Genomic DNA, 21986 nt, shown 5'->3' with positions numbered 1-21986 from the left:
TTACTTGAGCTCGGCTAATTGCACACATCACACTCCTTTTTCTTTATAAAAATCTTTTTAGAAACTTATTTCCTTTTAGAAAGATTACTAATTCCTTAGTTTGAGTTCAATCATAACCGAGAGTGTGCCCGAATCCCTGAAAACAAAACTTGTAACATCCCAAAAACACTGAGTAAAATTTCATTTTAAATAAGTTATAGCCATTCATTCATTGACCCAATAGACAATCAGAGTCAAAGTTTTCTCAAAACATCAGAGTAATTTGTAAACATTCAATGTAGAATAAAATTCCAGGGATACAGTATGACTAAGTTAGTCCCTACCTTTTGAAAACAGAAGTACTTGAAACCATAAACGTAAACTGTAAGCACAAATCTTAGTGAGTTTCCCAAAGTAACACATACAACACACATATACAAATATAACAACATGTGGCTATGATGGGTCTGTATCAACCCCCGGGTCCGTATCAAACCTGAGTCTATAAAGACTACATGTAACAACATGAGCTGTATCAGGTCCGTATAAACCACCGAGACCATATCAACCCCAAGTCGATAATGAATCTGAGGTTTTATGTATATAACATACAATTATACTAGTAAGAGTCACGAAGACAACAAGCACATACAAGCATATCAGTAAGTGTCACAAAGACAACTACCATTTTACAATATAATCCATTGGGCCAATATTAGTACATTCGACCCACAAGTACAGTGAGGAGACTCACCTTACAGTCAGAAAGAATAGTTGCACCAATCACTACTCCAAAAGCTATATCTACAAGTCACTTATACAATTAGCAGGGAGACAAATCTCAAACTATTATTCAAATTACCTAAAATGCCCTTAGGTCAAACTTGGTCAAATTCCTGGTCAAAGTCAAAAAGTTAAAAAGTCAAAGGAGGTCGACACAGACTGAGTATGCCCAACGTACTCAGTGACTACACTCAACGTAGTAGATCCCTTCCTGATTATGAGGCTCCAACCTGGTATGCTCAACATACTACCAAGTACACCTAACATACTTGACCAATTCCATTTACCTTCATTAAGTGCTTACTTCATTAAGATCTCACATCTAAAGCTCAAATCTAGTCCCACATAACATACTAAGTCATATAGTTTCCAACTTAATGACCTTCCATGGCTAGAAGGAGTTCATACACCAAAATCCTAACTTAATACACAAACCAAAGCATCATGACTCTTGCATGGAGAGAATAAAGGGACCAAGATCACATTTTTATGACTCCTAATATCTCCATAATGGATCATGTTTCCAAGTTTATCCATTAATATGGTCCAAACAGCCAAGATATAGTCTTTAAGTCTCAAATGGATAAAAAATACATCTTTCTCAACTTAATCCATTAAGTCCATGTCTCCAAACTTCAAATATGAATCAATATGATGTTTAGATGGATAAAGTTTCCAACTTTTTCCATAACAAGGTCACAAACTTTCAAGATCTAAAATTTATGCACAAAAGTGACCAAAATGCTCATAAAACCAAAAACTAGCTAGATATAACAAATGAATGATCAAGATTCAAGATTTATACCTTATAGAGTTGAGAAAAGCAATATAGGCTCTAGATCTACAAGCTTGAGCTTTATCAATCAACAAGTTTCAATTTCTATTTCATCCAAAATGCACTCAAAACACAAAGAAAGGCTCAAGATTTGATCTATAGTGCTAAGGTTTCGAGTTGGAGCTTTAAGAGGGTGGAGGCTAATGTTAGGATGGACCCTAAGGGGTTAGAGTCCTTAAATAGGGCTCAAAACCATGAAAAGAGGATTTTTGCACTGGGGCGGTACGCCCGATATACCTAAAGTTACACCCAACATAACACCCTAAAAACAAAACTTCCTTCAGCCTAGTACGCCCGACATACTAGCTAGTGTATGCCCATTGTACTGCCAGACTACCTTTTTTAGCTTAACTTTAAATAGCCATAACTTATTCATTTCAACCCCGTTTTCAAAGATCTTTATATCCACGAAAAGGTATCAAGGAGCTCTATAATTATATCTTGATACTTATGACTAAAAACATCTTGAACTACAATCCTTAATTTATGCAATAAACACATAACATTACCTTTCTCATTTTACCCTTCAACTTCCATATAACAGTCGAAGGTTTAAATCAGTTTTCCAACATCATACACCTCCAATAGAGTATAAACTTCATTCCTTTGAAGCCCAAGGCCTCCATTTGATGCATTTACTATCCACAATCCTGACATAAAAACTTCTCAAAATATGATGTTACACTCAACCTGAGCGGATCTACCGCTTCTCTGGCAAGATCAGTAATGCTCCCAAAAGGAACTACTAATGCCTATGATTTACTTGTACATCATATTCATACTATGAGGACAACCCACACATCCTTGTGTACATAAACCTATATGTAAATTTCTCTACACTTGTGGTTTGAACAATCCTTGAATTCTCCTCGACCATGAAAGAATCTGATAGATTCTTGAGAACGCAACGAGAAAATTTGCTCACCATAAGCACGTCGATGGTAGTCCATTTTCCTTTTTGTATCCTACAATAACCTGAACCATAAATCTCACAAGCTTGAATTGCAGATTCCTTTGAGTTATCGAAGTGAGACCATAGTAAGCAAAATGAACAATGATCCTACAAGAAACACACAGTTCTCCCGAACTTAGGGTTCGAAAACCAATGACTGATGTCTAAAAACAACAAGGCCTCATGCCGGCTTATCAATATAGATTCCAAAATTGACTCTCGATGTGCATAATACTACATAAGATGATTTCACGGGCAATAACTAGCCAATCTCAAGGAAAATATGAATCTCAAATGGAGACCTTGGAACTTCCCATAACATTACAGCCTCAAACCTAGTTAAGATGAACAACATACCACATGAGTTATGAGGTACCCCGAGAGATGAACCTTGCCCAAACCAAACTGACACATAAAGGAGTGACCCCATAATCAACTCCACTAAACATCACTAATATTTTTTCATATCTTTTCTACTTGTTGGCTCAATTATGGCTTCGTAAACCTGCTGAGCGAGATCAATAATATTGAATTCTCTAATCATTCGGTGGTTCCAGGCCATGCACCGGTTCCTTATTCCTCCAACAGACCTCCAATTCGGCCTTTGGAATCAAATTCTTTTTCTACAACAGAGACACATGATCCGCTCAAAACTAAGTCGGAAGCTCGACATATAGCATGTTCTCAACTCCTGTCACGGAACCAAAGAATAAATAATCACGAACATCCTCATACTAAAAGATAGAAATGATTTACAATGAATCAGACATTCCCCTTTGCGGTAGAAAACGACACCCTAAGCCATCAACCGACAACTAGTCTTAGGCTACAATCACAGAGTCAGTCATCATAGTTACTGTTTACTTGAGTCGTATAACTTAAACTAGACTACTTCAAACAAGGTCGCCGAGACTTTAGAATTAGATAACTCACATAGGTATGCACCATTGAGATCGAAACTACATTAGCCACTTAGGACCGAACAATTACAAACTTATCCTTATCTCGAGCAATCAATACAGAAGGACCAATAGAAATAGAAACATGCTACAACTAACCCTAGTTCTGAGCCACACTATCTACCGGTAACCAGCTCCTCGACAACCCTTCAACTTCCTGATCCCCGTACGGATCATGTGCTTTCGATAGTACTGGACCCATACTACCTTCCACACATACTCATACTCGTGTTCAGAATTTTCTCAACATTCCGAAGTCAATACACTTGCTCACTATGAATCGCTAATACACGAGCTATCACAAACATACAATACCGATCTTCCAACAACCACCATCTAGGATTTTTCTCACACATATTCATAGACTAGCATACCTTAAAATTTTCTTAGGTCTCTAGGAAATCCACAATTGCTAGGTGTACTAGCACACCCATGTGCTTAGAAAAGCCACTACAAAACTTCCTAGATCTCAACCTAGGATTTCGCACACGTAAGAGCCCACACTAGCACATTATAGCACTCTCCCTAGGTCAATAGGAATTTCCACCCCACCCTACTATCAGTTGCGGAAGAAACTCCTACCGATATCAATTAACTATTTTACGAATACAGTTACCTGTAACAAAGTTTAAACAATCATTCGATTAAAAGATCATGCACTACAACTGTTAGACTGAAACAAGCGTTGTGTAATAGGGGCAAATCAAACATTCTAAAACTATTTAATCTTTATGGCATGCAACCTAATGTATTCGATCAATAGTTACTTAATATAAATATAGCTTTCACATAACACAAAGCTATAAGCATTCGAGCAGCAAATCCAACAGGCATCAAGGCATCATAAAGATTAGGCAATTCTAACATGCAATTCCTAAAGATCCTTAGCCTATACTATCATGCATCTCTAACGGTTCAGATATCAGGTACAAAAAGGCGTCTCTCCTAGGCAGACATTCTAGCATTCAACCCTAAGCAGATTGTGACAACCGTCAAAATTTGAGACAGTTCTAGATTTGAATAAATTTAGTTGCACATATAGGCAGAACACATACTAGAATTTGTAACTACGATCTATGTTATAACCAACTAGAAACTTCGAGACAATTAGAAATGATGGTGAGTGTACTTAGATTTCACAATGATACGTGACTTCTATAGTTACTTTAACTGTAACACCTATTCAAATTTGGGTCATTTCTTGACTTGAACACCTTTTCATGAATCATATACACCCATAATTCACTTGATCTAGAAGTAGAAATTACGTTAGAGTCTCATAGTATCTTAAGTGAAAGTTGAAATCTAGGACTAGTATACTTGATTCCTTAATTTCACTTGAGTCTCGGAACCACTACATGGAAATGTCAATAAACCGACAAAAAGGAATTACAAACCTTATTAATAACTATAAAAGAGTTATAAGACTCAAAACTAATTTGATGCCTCCAAAATTCAATCTATCTTGATATCTAAAGTATAGCACAATTCGAAAAACCCTAAAATCCCTAAAATCTCAAATTTATAAACTTTAACAACTAAAACTCCATAAATTTTTTATGAAACTTACAATATCAACTTAAAATAATTAAATTTTGGAAATATAATCAAGGAAAATAAAAATTAAAACATTAACATTTATCCTTAATTTATTTGCCAAAAATCAAGGTTTTTTGAGTAGAAACTAGGTTATGATGCATAATTTATAAAAACAACTTAGATATGTTTATACAAGATTGAATTTTATAAAAATAAAAGAGAGAGAGAGAGAGAGAGGGCATTATATCTCCTTAAATTTGGACCTCTCTCACCTCCTACTCTTCCCAAAACAAAATCAATCATTTTATCCTTTCTTCACTCCACCTCCCTCTCTCCATTGTCTCTGACACTCCACCACCATTTTCTCTGATCCTCCACCCCCCCCCCCCCCAATAATCTCACGAAAATTTTCAATAAAAATGAGTCTCAAGATACCAAAAATCATCTTCTTCAAGTGTTCTTCTTAAGGTAATCACAAAAACCAAGCATTATCCCTTCATTTCCACTCATAATTTCACTATTTCATGAACATTTTTCTACTTCTACACCATTCTATGGATGGATTATGAATCATATGTTCATAACCACAATTTTTATGAATATGGTGGTAGTATTTCACCCCAAAACCAACATGCATGTGATGATCTTCAAGCTTAGAAGCTTGATGACCATAGTATGTTGTTAAAAAGCTTTCAAATATGTCATAAAAGATTTATTCACAAACAAATATCGAAACCCTCTTTTCTGCTCAAATCCAATTTCTCCCAGAATCTAGACAACAAAAACAAGATGATATGGAAATTTTCAGAAAACAAAACATTTTTCTCGATTTATTATTATTTTTGCAAGAATATAGAGTAATAATTCATATAATATACTTTCGATGGTCAATAAATTCTGGTAAATTTCGAATATCACCTATGCAAGGATTAAAGACGTTTCGTTAAGTTGCATGCATTTCTAAGACTGTTTTCTGTTGAATACTAATTTATATATTTTTTTTGAAGAGAAATAAATAGAAAAATATAGTTATGACTGTCCATAGCTATATTTCATAATTTTTTGCATCTTCTAGATATCATAGAATCTGTATGAAAAAGTTTCAATATTTTTCCAAAATAATTTCTTAATTTTACCGATTTAATGATTATTTAAGAGATTAAATTGATGAAAAATAGCTACACTTATCCAAAAATTATGAAACTTCATCAAAGTATCTTATATTACATATAAATCATAATAATAAGTTTAGTGAATTTTGCCTTCTGTTTAATAATTTTTCACAAATTAATGATTATTTCAATGAATAAAACAAAAAAAAATGTTAAACTCTTTGAAAACCAACTTTGATATTTTTCACAGCTTATATTTGTTAATTACGACTGGAACAACAAGTTTGGAGAATTCTCTAAACTGTTTCCGATTTATTTAGTTTTTTGCTATAAGAAATATACAAAAATCAGAAAAATCATGTTAAACTGTTTGAAAATACATATTATTTTTCCCACGTTATATATCTTACATATCAATGGTGCACAAAGTTTGGAGAATTTGTTAACTGTTTACTGTTTATTTCTATTTTTTTTAGTTTTAAACACAATTAAATTCTAAAAATAGGGATTTACTATCCAAAAATGACTTTCAAAAACTTTTCTTAGATTATTTACACTGTAAAATGGTTACACAAAAATTTTAAGAATTTTTCATGATAGTTTACTATTTTTCCATGATTTTATGATTATTCAATGAATTAAAATGGTGAAAAACAGTTAGACAAATAAAAAATTCAATAAAATTTATCTTAACATCTTTGACTTCAATTGGAACTAAAACAAAGTTTGGGAAATTTTAGAACTAAATTGATATAGTTTTTGAATATTTAATCATTGAAACTCCTCTTAAAATGTTAAATATTAACATTTCAATAATGAGAATTTTCCACTTAAATTGTTATATAACAATTAATTAATGGAAATTTAAGCCTCACAGAAAAATACTTATAACTTATCAATATCATAATTTTGACACATTATTGGCATAGTTCTATTTTAGTAATAAGTATACTTGTATTAGATTCCAATTAGACACACATTAGTGTGTAACATCGTTGTAGGAATCAATAGCGGTAAAAGTGGAGCGTTGTTCAAGGAACCATTTGCATTATCTCAAAGCAATGTGAGTATTCACACCTTCCCCCTATTTTTGGTTATTAAATGTTTTGGGGTGGAAAAGCATGCCCTAAACTATTTATGTTCGTTGTATTTATTTTGACTCGTATAAACTTGGTTGCTATATTTTGCATGTATGTGTATGTTACTTTAATTCATGAGGATTGTATCACAGTTAAGTCCCTGGAAACATATGAGACAACTCATTAACTCTTTTGAGACCATGGTCATTATGGATAGAGCTATCGAGAGGTAGACAACTCCTCACTCGCACAATTCACTTGAGTGCATTTTATCATTTTTATCTCTATGTTTACGATGCACAGAGTATTCAATAAGGCACGATTCGGTCATTCGGCTTGGGTTGTGAACTCATGAATGGAATCTTTATACACGTACGGAACTTGTATAATCATGTTAGCAATGATAATTTTATACTTTTTTAGCAATGAAACTTGGATACTTATTTTAGCACAAAACTTTTATAATTATTTTAGCAACGAAACTTGTATAATCGTGTTAGCAACGATACTTGTATACTTATTTTAGCAATGAAACTTGTATACTTATTTTAGCAACAAAACTTTTATACTTATTTTAGCAATGAAACTTCTATTTCCCATGAGAATATGAACTTTGCATCGCCTTTTGGCAATGTACTTTATTTTTCATGATGACAACGAACTTTGTTTATGCATACTTATTTATTTATTTTAGCGATATACTTTTATTTATGGAAACTTCTATCAAAACTTTGATTACGATTCATGAAACCAATATTTTTTTAACCTGTAAACTTGACAACGATTTTTATAGATGATGCTCGTTTTACATGTTTTTTTTAGGAATCATCTAGTAAGAGGCATGTAGAGACACAACACTTGTAGGAGCATTTGCATGTGTTGACTTTTAAATACATTCTAATTTATTTTAAAAATTTGTTCAAACTCATTGTAAATTTGTAATGATTTTTAATACTATGATTGGTATTGTCTTTTAATTTTTGCTATGAAACCCTTTGTACTGCCACTCCCTATATTTTTGCTTTAATGGGGTGTGATATAAATGCTATTAGAGCCGAAGGTTATAGAGAATATCGGTTTCTTTTGGAGAACCACAAATATAGCCAAAAAATTTGAAAATGTTTTAAAAAAAATTTCAACTCAAACTTTTGAAAAACAAAATTTTTCGGTGTACGTACGGGCATTCCATATTATACATTCATTTATGTACACTTAGAAACTAAGTGAACTTTCACCACAATGTCTTATTTAGAAATGTTCTTATCCCTTATCAAGTGCTAGGTTAACCAGTTAGGTTATATCACTAGCCACTCTAGAAGCAATCCACTTAAAATTGAGAATGAGTATTCCCTGATAGCTATTGAATCTATTCGTAAGGTTAGTAGCTAAATAGCTACTAGTAATAATCCTATGTCGAAACCAATACCAATTATACTTCAATACCTCTTCATCGTCTTTATACTAGAGTTATAAATAGTAAAAGCATTCCGATACTGAAACAGGTGACAATTGGAGCATCATGTTAGAAGGTAGATGAGTCGCCATAAGTAGTCACCTAAATGCCATTGTGTGAAATCCCCAAATTTCTCGGTCAGAAAAGACCGATTTACTTTATGCTTTCAAAGTAAAATCAGAGTAATCTTTTAAAAGATGTTACAGAATTTGTCCCCAAAACAAAACATGATAAAAATTATCAAAAGATTTCTTAAAGAAATATATATTTTCACTGTATATATCAAAACCTTGGGATGTCATGTTTCGATACAGACCAAAAGCATAAATAGTACATTATAAGCCTTGCAACAGTTATTTACAGCTACTGGCTTATAATCCAAAAATCCCTCTTCATCATCCAAACTATGCTATGGGTCCACTATCTATAATATAAAAAGCTGAGTGGGTCAGGCTTGGGAGCATGGTGAGCATATAAGTTTTTCAACACAAAAATATAATAAATTTATTAATTTCATCGACCAACAATAAATTTATTAATAGTAACCATGATAATCCATTCCCGTTATCCTCACTTTACATCCCTAAACACCTATCATAAGGGACCTAGGCTAAGGATCATCATTGGAATGGACACTCCTGCTATGGGGATTCCTCAGCCACACATGTCCTTAAGCCAACCATGAGGGGCATTGTCACACCCCAAAACCGAGAACGGCGGAAACGTTCTGGGGCGGAGGACGTCATGTATTGTATCACAACAATGCAAAGTAGTAAACAAGCAACAACATCGTCCATTGCATTAATAGTATAATTTTAATTACATTTGAGTTCTTTCATAGTATAATTCTAAAAAAATAAATATTCAAAAATAAAAGACGAGTCTTGATCGCTCCGTCTTCACAGAACTAGGTAGTCGTACCTGTCTATTCGTGTCCTGGGAATACAAGTTATTTTGAAAGCGAGTATCATCAATAGTGCTGGTGAATTCTTAAGTATTTATGTGACTTTGATTTGTAAAGCTGTAAAGAAAGACCTGTAAATGTTTGAAGGAATGTTCGTACCAAGGAACATGTTTGTAAGTAATTGTAAACGTTTGAAAACCCTAGAAATCCCATATTTTCTACTAGTATAAAATGTAGTCTTCTCCCAAGACCTGACTGTTTTGAATGTTCGCTTCAGAAATCCAATATTTGTTTATAAGTGGGTAGTAGTTTAAAAGACCCAAAAATGAACTACCATGATGTTTTTCATGTCTAAAATAGTAGATTAGTGTACATATATAATCGCTAAGGTATATGATAACCCCGTAAATCAACGTGTTTTTAATACCCCATGTCAGTTTTATAACCATGCTAATGACCCAGACTGCCTGTAACAACGTTTTTCAGGCGTTGGAATGTTATGACATTTGTCACCCCAGACCTGCCGGTCTAACCGTGACTAACAGTTTAGGTGCGGGATTGTCAATCCCGTCTAGATCTATACACAAGTATCATGCTCCCCATACAAAGGGATTATGGTATATAATACAGGACTTAATAATGCATACTCGAAAGTACTTGAAATGTCTCACAAACCTAGTATAAAACAGATTTATGTGTGAAAATGTCCATTTCTTCTTGTATATGAAAATATCTCTTTGATATGGTACTTGTAGTATGTAAAATATAATGAATATCTATTACACTATCTTATGTAATCGTATCTCTTGTAATTGTATGTCTTGAAATTTGTATGCCTTGTAATTGTATGTAATCGTATCTCTGCATATAGTATGCAATGTATTAGTATAGACTCATTAATAAATTGACTCTTGTGTAATTCCTTTTACTTGGAATGGTGAGTAGTATATCCTAACTATACCTATTATAGTTACTAGTATTGTGCATGTATAACTAAAGTATGCCTTTGCTACCCAAAGGTACTGAACCAACTGATGGAAACTTTTATGTATATATATGTATACATGACATATACACACACACACATATATATATATATATATATATATATATATATATATATATATATATATATATATACGCGTGCATTTGACAATAAAAAAATATAAAAAAAGTTTTGTAAAACCTTTGAAAAGTTTAATAAATAAGAGATGATGACTTGATGTCAGTTTATAAAGCGATTTGAAAGTAGTTTGTTTGATAAGAACAATTTTAAGTATAAGAAGACTTTTGTTTGAAACACGATTCTAACAGCGTTTGAAAGGAAACATAAAGTATGTAAGACAATTTGATAACGAGTTTTTAACATGTAAAAATGTTTGTCGTAAACTATTATAGTTTTTCCAAAAGTTTGTTTCGTTATATATTAAACCCTAGTGAAATGCTCACTTTTTATGTAAGGTGTAACTTTTGTAGTGCCATAAATGAACACACATACTCAAAGTATAAATAAAGTGTTTGGTTCGTATATGTAAAACTACATATTTAATTTCAAGAGACAAGATGATATCGTGATATGTTTCGCGTACGAAAGGTTCCATGTAGTGTTTATGAATGACATATGATTTACTTGATAAAAATGAGTATTTAGTGAAACTTAGGGTTACACACGATAATAATCATGTGTTTACTTGTATTCCCCCACTTAAAAGTGTATATAAAAAGTATTGATAACACATTTAGAAATGTAGTTTATAGGGGTATGAACTCACTCGTTTGGTTTGAAGAGAGAGAGGCTAGAGTTGAGCAGAACTTCGATCGCGGAAAGCTGCGTCTTCGGGCTCTTCGGGGATCTCGGTAGCCTAGATCTTTCATCGGGGCTCGGGTACGGAAACCGAGGGTGTCAGGATGGTCTCTGGAGCTCTAGGGTGTGTGAAAGTGAGAGAGGATATGAGAAATATGTGTCAAAACCCGTTGCTCAAACCCTCTATTTATAATGCTGGAGGATCGCGTACGTGGGGCGTACCACCGGAGTACGCTGGGCGTACGCGTTACGCGGGGTGTACTTCGGTTACGTGGGGCGTAAAAATGCGTCACAGCTTACGACACCGGTCTAGCTAGCATAGAGCACTCGAACCGATAGGACTTGACACTGGTTCTAGTACGTTGGGCGTAATCCAGTCTCCCATCTTCTAAATTCCGTAACTTTCGCGTACGGGCTCCGTTTTTCGTGTTGTTTATAGCCACGCGTAGGTGAGATTATGCTCTACAACTTTCATTTAGACTCTGTTGGCTAGTTTTGACTTTATTTTTAATGATATATTTTTAATAGGCCGGGACTGCTAAAGTCCGTTAAAAATTCATAGTTTCTTTATTCGACGTCCGTTTTCGTTTGTCTTTTTATCATTTTACTCCTATTGTGGAGATCTTCAACTTTCGTTTAGGTGGAGATAGCTAACTAACACTCGATCTTCAATTCGAGTTTTTAGCCCTTTACTACTGTTACAAAACTTAGGAAAATCGTAACTTCTTCATACGAGGTCCAATTTGGGCGATCTTTTTATGCACGCTCACCATTTAATGAAATCTATGACTTTTGTTTAGATACTTAAGGCTAAAAATTATTGTATTGAAACTTTTCGTTTTTCGCTTAATCGGTGTTGCCGGGTTTCGTCGCGAATCTTAGATTGGTCATAACTGCTTCGTTATAACCCGGATTTTTGTGTTCTTTATATGTACGGAAACCTTGATTCAATTCCTACCACTTTATTTAACCCAAGTAATATTTTAGGAAAGTTATATTTTGGCCTAAATTTGAGTGGTGTTAGATTATATTGTCTCAAAATGTCGGGTTGTCACAGGGATGGAGTACACCAGCAAACATATAATTCACCAACACCTACAGGTTGCGAGCCTGCTAAAGTTCCTCTTGACTGTCTAGAAAGGTCCGTGGTCGTCATCTATACTCCGCTAGATGACTAAAAGAACAACAACAACAACAACAAGAACAAGATTGAGGCCTCTCATCGTTTTATTACGCACCAACTATTTCATCTAACCAAGTTATACCCAACATATTTGTAGATAAAAATACATATACAATTAAATCATTTTAAAACCTGTATAAAACATTCATTCAACACCCATCGCAAATAAACAAAAAATAAATATACACATAGCACGTATTTTGTAGAAAATACTTCATATCTATGTGTAAGATGAAAGTGACTACACACTCACTTGTTAAGACGATAATTAGGCAGCACCTCGTCTCTTAAAATAATCTTTTCAGATGAAACCAATGTGATTTCTCAAAAACTAGGCTTCATGTGGGAAGAGTTTCTGCTCAAAAACTCTTTTTCTTGGGATCTTCGGGATCTTCGGGACTTGCTTATGATGCTCGGATAATATTTTAGGGTTAGGGTAGTTATTTCCACAAATAGGAAAGTAGAAGGTGAGAGGATGAATATTTGTAAACCAAAAATTAGATGACCTTGTGTGCTATTTATAGTAGCTGCACATTTGAGTTACGATGGGCGTAACTTTAGAGTTGATGTGTTTTGAACATTCTAACACTTCCTAAGTGTACATGAAACCGTAATAAACCTTGGATCTATGTTTGTCTAAGATTCATGCAAAATTGATTTCCAAGGTTCATGATCCTATGTAGCATACATGGGGAACATTTTAACTTACATGAAAGATAGAATAACATACCTTGTTATTGATTTTGATTCCTTGAAACCTTGTGAGCCTAGCACCCTAAGTGTGATTCCTCAAATGCTTCACACAACACCAAATGCTATGGAGTAAATTTGGAGAGAAAGTATAACACTCAAAAATCGGCTCCAGCCCTCTTGTTCTACTTAGTGTAACAGATTTTGGGAGATATCACATGGTTTATATAGTGTATTGCATTAGGTATACAGAAGCACGATCACTCGCAGTCTTGGGCAGTCTCCGTCCTGAAGTTCATAGTAGAACTCATACCTGCTTCATCCATCACAGTCTCGGGTATACGAGTCATTTATAATTAAGATTGAAAAGGTAGTCGAATAAATGATTCTTCTTTAAGCTCAAATCCGATCGAGGAAAAAGAAGTTCAAGTGGAATTGTTAATTCCAAACCTGTAGAACCTTGATTATATACCACCCCTATATATACATTCTTCAACGATAGATCGACCGTATGGGTCTTTAGATTGAAGTTGACGTACTGTACGAGTGATACTTCGGGGAGGTTTGTTGAGGTTTCTTTAGAAAGGATAAGAAACATGAGGTACTCCATGCATGAGTACTTCGGTGTTCTGGAATGACGGTTTCGCTAGAAAGGCGTTTTCGGAGAAAGAGAAGTACGCACAAAGCTGGTATTGCGAGGATCGAATTGAGTCAAGTTGTATGATGATATCGGACTTACATGGAAATAAAGGTATTAGATTTGATCATAAAGTTGTTACAGACAAAACACAACAGTGCAACTTGTAACAGAGTTACAGTACTTTGGTTTTACTACAAGACTATTGTTGCGAACAAGGTATAGTGCAAAAGGCAAGTATACGCAGCACGAGGGTCCCCTTCACTGACGGGATCTCTCAAAAGATAAGACTCGAGTTTCACCAGTTTTAAACATGTTTAACATCATACGTAATGCTAACGATTGGAAGTGAGTCTTTATTATAGTTGGGTCCTTCATTGCCTTTTTCCATTCTGAGGTAAAACTCCTCCTGTTCCACTATCATTCTTCTCTGTTGGGCTGCCCCTCTTGAAGTGTCCCATTAAACCACATAGATGGCATATCCGAGAAATTTCGACATTGGTGGTCGAAGTAATGTGTTTGACCCGAGTCCTGCAGAAGCGGGTAATGTGTCTGTTCTTGTTGCAGGTCTTGCAGTGTAACAGACGACAACTACCTAAGTGATGGAAGTTGCACTTTTTGCACTTCGGTAGGTTTCCAGCATACTGTCTGGCCGGGTTAGGGATAATTGGGATACTAGCAGTATTGGTGGTAGGAGTTGGAGATGTCGTGGCTGCAAAGGTTGCCACCGGTGATGGTTTCTTGTTTTTCCCTCGAGGTGATCTGCCTTTAACTCTATCCAAGAATTTTTGTTTATTACTCTTTAGTTTGAGGTTCAGAGTGTCGTGGTAGTTTGTTACTCGTGGGTGTACTTGGTTGTTACTTGGATTGGAATTATTGAAAACCATCCCGCTAACATTTGCGTTGTTAGCGTTAAGGTGATTCAGAACAGCTGTTACGGCAGCTGAGACTGCAGCTTGAAAGGTAGCTGCATCAATCTGAAGAGCTGGTGTTGGGCTGATGGGTTGATTACTTTTCTTCGGCGACATGATTCTGTAACACGAAAGAAAAAGGAGTTCGTGAGATATTATGGTTGAACCTAGATGTATTTCAATAGAATAAGAGTATGTTCTCGAAAGTTTGACCTACATCCCTATGATGCAGTCCTAGTACGGATTGGAAGTATGTTCATGATGGTTTGACCTACATCCTTATGATGCAGTCATAGTACAGAGTAGAAGTATGTTTGTAGAATGGTCTTTTAAGACGTTTGTCGTTCAAGCCGAGGTATCGTTGGTTGGTGAATAACATGATCCAACCACTAAAAGAGATTTTGAAATATCTCTGAAGTTAAATTACTATCGTTCAATGACTTGACTAAAGCATGTTTCAGATAGACTCCAACGAAGGTATGATGAGGGTTTTTGAACAAAGAGTGACACGGAAATTAGCCGACTGTCAATATCATTGATGTTTTGAGATGTAATAAGTTTAGGAAAATTTGCTTTTGAAGAAGGTCTTACATCATCTCCATAGTAGAAGGTCCTTGATAGCATAAAGACCTAACTACAAGTAGTTACAGTTCAAGATAGTTCATAGAGAATGCCGCATCCGGCATAGACAAAAAGTAATTCCTTTAACAAGGGAAATTAAAGTAAGGCGTCTACTATTGGCGATAGTCATCCCTCTGGTGGACTCTTAGCTCAGTCAGTTGACGTTCCATATCAAGTAGGTGTATTCGTATACCCTTCGGAGTTCTATGACTTCGGCTCGTGTTTCAGCTAATGCTTGCAGTAGTGTCTCATGGTCTCTCTCAGATCTCTCACAAGTGTTTTCAAGACGACTGGTGCGGATGGTATGCATTCTTGCATTGGCATTTACCCTCTTTGATACAATAGAGAGTCGTCCAGCCCTGAATTTCTTTTCGAGAAACTCTACGGATCAGGATTGGTAGAACTTTGTATGCTGAGTTCCCTTCGCTTAAGTTGTAGCAGCTTCGGTCTCCTTTAGACGACATAGGTTGATCTTGCTCTTCGCTCCATGTTTCCAAGCATTCTACCCAAGGAAGTGTCGAGCCATGAAGAGCTGGACAAGGGTTAGGATTTGAATTGGGAGTTACCGGGGGTCAGTTCTCATTCTCGAGTTCGGAGTTATCATCATCTGAAAGGCCTTCAGCATGGTGATCATTCAAAAGGGATTGGATGATCATTCTCTGGTTCTTCGCTGAACCATCCGGCATTGCCTTTGTTTGGGAAGCATGGGTCGTCGTGGGGATGGGGTCCAGCTATGTTATCTATGCGATAATTGTGGTATAAGAATCTAACACATAAGTAGTTTATGGTAATACACAAAATACTCCTATAGTATTTTAGGTTTATGTTCTATTGTTCTCATTATGGTATTGTGGGTAAGTTTTTAGACTTGTTGCAACTCACAACCACACTTAGGCACATGCTAGTCAACCCGCGGATAATATAGTTGATCAGGCTATATCATTCCAGTTTTAACTATATGTCTCTAAGTCTACTTGTGCTGCCCAACAATTGTAATACTTTTGTTCTGTCTTAGTGATACTGATTTTAGTATGAATGCAGGCACATATATTTACTTAAATGTTTTATTATTTAAAAGTATAGGCTCTTTATCAGAGTATTTTAATCCCTATTGTATTTATAGTTTGTATATCTTTTATGGGTTGATATACTCAATTCACTATAAACAATGCTCTGATACCAATCTGTCACACCCCAAAACCGAGAACGGCGGAAACGTTCTGGGGCGGAGGACGTCAGGTATTGTATCACAACAATGCAAAGTAGTAAACAAGCAACAACATCGTCCATTGCATTAATAGTATAATTTTAATTACATTTAAGTTCTTTCATAGTATAATTCTAAAAAAATGAATATTCAAAAATAAAAGACGAGTCTTGATCGCTCCGTCTTCACAGAACCTCGTAGTCGTACCTGTCTATCCGTGTCCTGGGAATACAAGTTATATTGAAAGCGAGTATCAGCAATAGTGCTGGTGAATTCATAAGTATTTATGTGACTTTGATTTGTAAAGCTGTAAAGAAAGACCTTTAAATGTTTGAAGGAAAGTTCGTACCAACGAACATGTTTGTAAGTAATTGTAAATGTTTGAAAACCCTAGAAAATCCCATATTTTCTACTAGTATAAAATGTACTCTTCTACCAAGACCTGACTGTTTTGAATGTTTGCTTCAGAAATCCAATATTTGTTTATAAGTGGGTAGTAGTTTAAAAGACCCAAAAATGAACTACCATGATGTTTTTCATGTCTAAAATAGTAGATTAGTGTACATATATAATCGCTAAGGTATATAATAACCCCGTAAATCAACGTGTTTTTAATACCCCATGTGAGTTTTATAACCATGCTAATGACCCAGACTGCCTGTAATAATGTTTTTCAGGCGTTGGAATGTTATGACATTTGTCACCCCAGACCTGCCGGTCTAACTGTGACTAACAGTTTAGGTGCGGGATTGTCAATCCCATATAGATCTATACACAAATATCATGCTCCCCCTACAAAGGGATTATGGTATATAATACAGGACTTAATAATGCATACTCGAAAGTACGTGAAATGTCTCACAAACCTAGTATAAAACAGATTTACATGTGAAAATGTCCATTTCTTCTTGTATATGAAAATATCTCTTTGATATGGTACTTGTAGTATGTAAAATTTCATGAATATCTATTACACTATCTTAGGTAATCGTATCTCTTGTAATTGTATGTCTTGAAATTTGTATGCCTTGTAATTGTATGTAATCGTATCTCTTCATATAGTATGTAATGTATTAGTATAAACTCATTAATAAACTGACTCTTGTGTAATTCCTTTTACTTGGAATGGTAAGTAGTATATCCTAACTATACCTATTATAGTTACTAGTATTGTGCATGTATAACTGAAGTATGCCTTAGCTACCCAAAGGTACTGAACCAACTGATGGAAACTTTTATATATATATATATCTGTATACATGACATACACACACACACACACACACACACACACACATATATATATATATATATATATATATATATATATATATATATATATATATATATATATATATATATATATATATATATATACGCGTGCATTTGACAATAAAAAAATATAAAAAAAGTTTTGTAAAACCTTTGAAAAGTTTAATAAATAAGAGATGATGACTTGATGTCGGTTTATAAAGCGATTTGAAAGTAGTTTGTTTGATAAGAACAATTTTAAGTATAAGAAGACTTTTGTTTGAAACACGATTCTAACAGCGTTTGAAAGGAAACATAAAGTATGTAAGACAATTTGATAACGAGTTTTTAACATGTAAAAATGTTTGTCGTAAACTATTATAGTTTTTCCAAAAGTTTGTTTCGTTATATTATAAACCCTAGTGAAATGCTCACTTTTTATCTAAGGTGTAACTTTTGTAGTGACATAAATGAACACACATACTCAAAGTATAAATAAAGTGTTTGGTACGTATATGTAAAACTACATATTTAATTTCAAGAGACAAGATGATATCGTGATATGTTTCGCGTACGAAAGGTTCCATGTAGTGTTTATGAATGACATATGATTTACTTGATAAAAATGAGTATTTAGTGAAACTTAGGGTTACACACGATAATAATCATGTGTTTACTTGTATTCCCCCCCTTAAAAGTGTATATAAAAAGTATTGATAACACATTTAGAAATGTAGTTTATAGGGGTATGAACTCACTCATTTGGTTTGAAGAGAGAGAGGCTAGAGTTGAGCAGAACTTCGATCGCGGAAAGCTGCGTCTTCGGGCTCTTCGGGGATCTCGGTAGCCTAGATCTTTCATCGGGGCTCGGGTACGGAAACCGAGGGTGTCGGGATGGTCTCTGGAGCTCTAGGGTGTGTGAAAGTGAGAGAGGATATGAGAAATATGTGTCAAAACCCGTTGCTCAAACCCTTTATTTATAATGCTGGAGGATCGCGTACGTGGGGCGTACCACCGGAGTACGCTGGGCGTACGCGTTACGCGGGGCGTACTTCGGTTACGCGGGGCGTAAAAATGCGTCACAGCTTACGACACCGGTCTAGCTAGCATAGAGCACTCGAACCGATGGGACTTGACACTGGTTCTAGTACGTTGGGCGTAATCCAGTCTCCCATCTTCTAAATTCCGTAACTTTTGCGTACGGGTTCCGTTTTTCGTGTTGTTTATAGCCACGCGTAGGTGAGATTATGCTCTACAACTTTCATTTAGACTCTGTTGGCTAGTTTTGACTTTATTTTTAATGATATATTTTTAATAGGCCGGGACTGCTAAAGTCCGTTAAAAATTTATAGTTTCTTTATTCGACGTCCGTTTTCGTTTGTCTTTTTATCATTTTACTCCTATTGTGGAGATCTTCAACTTTCGTTTAGGTGGAGATAGCTAACTAACACTCGATCTTCAATTCGAGTTTTTAGCCCTTTACTACCGTTACAAAACTTAGGAAAATCGTAAGTTCTTCATACGAGGTCCAATTTGGGCGATCTTTTTATGCACGCTCACCATTTAACGAAATCTATGACTTTTGTTTAGATACTTAAGGCTAAAAATTATTGTATTGAAACTTTTCGTTTTTCGCTTAATCGGTGTTGCCGGGTTTCGTCGTGAATCTTAGATTGGTCATAACTGCTTCGTTATAACCCGGATTTTTGTGTTCTTTATATGTACGGAAACCTTGATTCAATTCCTACCAGTTTATTTAACCCAAGTAATATTTTAGGAAAGTTATATTTTGGCCTAAATTTGAGTGGTGTTAGATTATATTGTCTCAAAATGTCGGGTTGTCACAGGGATGGAGTACACCAGCAAACATATAATTCACCAACACCTACAGGTTGCGAGCCTGCTAAAGTTCCTCTTGACTGTCTAGAAAGGTCCGTGGTCGTCATCTATACTCCACTAGATGACTAAAAGAACAACAACAACAACAACAAGAACAAGATTGAGGCCTCTCATCGTTTTATTACGCACCAACTATTTCATCTAACCAAGTTATACCCAACATATTTGTAGATAAAAATACATATACAATTTAAATCATTTTAAAACCTGTATAAAACATTCATTCAACACCCATCGCAAATAAACAAAAAATAAATATACACATAGCACGTATTTTGTAGAAAATACTTCATATCTATGTGTAAGATGAAAGTGACTACACACTCACTTGTTAAGACGATAATTAGGCAGCACCTCGTCTCTTAAAATAATCTTTTCAGATGAAACCAATGTGATTTCTCAAAAACTAGGCTTCATGTGGGAAGAGTTTCTGCTCAAAAACTCTTTTTCTTGGGATCTTCGGGATCTTCGGGACTTGCTTATGATGCTAGGATAATATTTTAGGGTTAGGGTAGTTATTGCCACAAATAGGAAAGTAGAAGGTGAGAGGATGAATATTTGTAAACCAAAAATTAGATGACCTTGTGTGCTATTTATAGTGGCTGCACATTTGAGTTACGATGGGCGTAACTTTAGAGTTGATGTGTTTTGAACATTCTAACACTTCCTAAGTGTACATGAAACCGTAATAAACCTTGGATCTATGTTTGTCTAAGATTCATGCAAAATTGATTTCCAAGGTTCATGATCCTATGTAGCATACATGGGGAACATTTTAACTTACATGAAAGATAGAATAACATACCTTGTTATTGATTTTGATTCCTTGAAACCTTGTGAGCCTAGCACCCTAAGTGTGATTCCTCAAATGCTTCACACAACACCAAATGCTATGGAGTAAATTTGGAGAGAAAGTATAACACTCAAAAATCGGCTCCAGCCCTCTTGTTCTACTTAGTGTAACAGATTTTGGGAGATATCACATGGTTTATATAGTGTATTGCATTAGGTATACCCTAATGTAACATGACTCTTCATTTCCATGACCCATGGATTAACTCCATGGAGCATCCATGGAGTATCCTAAGGGTGGAACCCAACTTGATAATCCATGAAGCGTCTTAGCCCACTATATAAGTTATGGATGATTTACATAATCAACCAATATATTTAATTAGTTATCTTTAGATCTCTTAATAAAATCTAAATTAATTCTTGATCAAACTAATTAAATAATATTGTTAATATATTAGAACTTATAATATATTAATAAACCATGAGTATTATTTATCTCATTTAGTTTATCCCATGCATGGTGTCATGCAACCCAAATGGACCATGCCGAGTCGGGTCAAGTACATACCATAAATAGTTATGGACTTAGACACCTTATCCAAAAGTCTCCCACTTGGATAAGTCTAGTAACTATAACTGCAAGTATGACTTCAGGAACTGATCGACAATCCCAGCTCTTTCAAGGTCGCTCGGAACTGAGAAGATGAAGATACGCCATTTAAGATAAGTGATCATATAATCCTCTGTTCTAGATATCAGCCACACAAATACATGAACAATGTGTTTCTTATTGTCCAGCAGTTTGTTTCCCGATTTCCGATTTGTTTAACAAAGAACTTAATTGAACACATCAACATAGTTCTGACCGGGCCCGGTACATAGGTCAAAACAAAATCATTGAGGGGCCCATATATCAGTATCTAATCTAAGAAGGAACAAATAAACTTCAACTCATATGTTTGGTATACTACTTGTTGAATTATACACAAAATCACATTTTATAACATTAAGTTACCAATGCGTTTTTGTACAATCAATGCATAACCGACTCATAGGCAACAAATCATATCTCTAGGTTTGAGGACTTATATGATGTTACCATCTCAAAATTACTCGAGATAAATTCCATGAAGTGATACCAGTGAGCGTGGGTTGATTCCAATACTCCTAACTTATGAGTACTCATGAAGTGTTGTCCTAAAACTTGACACCTACAACCAACTTCATGACAGTCTTAGTTCATATCTACTTCCAACATATGAGTGACTATGGAAAATTTGAATAATATGTAAAACAAAACATTATATTCTGGAAGTAAAAACATGCAAAAGAAATTCTAGTAAACGATTGATAGAAGATAGTGACACTTTACTCATAAATAAAGACTACTTTT

Source organism: Lactuca sativa, chromosome 8, assembly GCF_002870075.4.
Source record: "Lactuca sativa cultivar Salinas chromosome 8, Lsat_Salinas_v11, whole genome shotgun sequence".
Taxonomy (NCBI): Eukaryota; Viridiplantae; Streptophyta; class Magnoliopsida; order Asterales; family Asteraceae; genus Lactuca; species Lactuca sativa.
The sequence above is the reverse complement of the archived record's forward strand: the minus strand, read 5'-3'. Positions refer to the sequence as shown.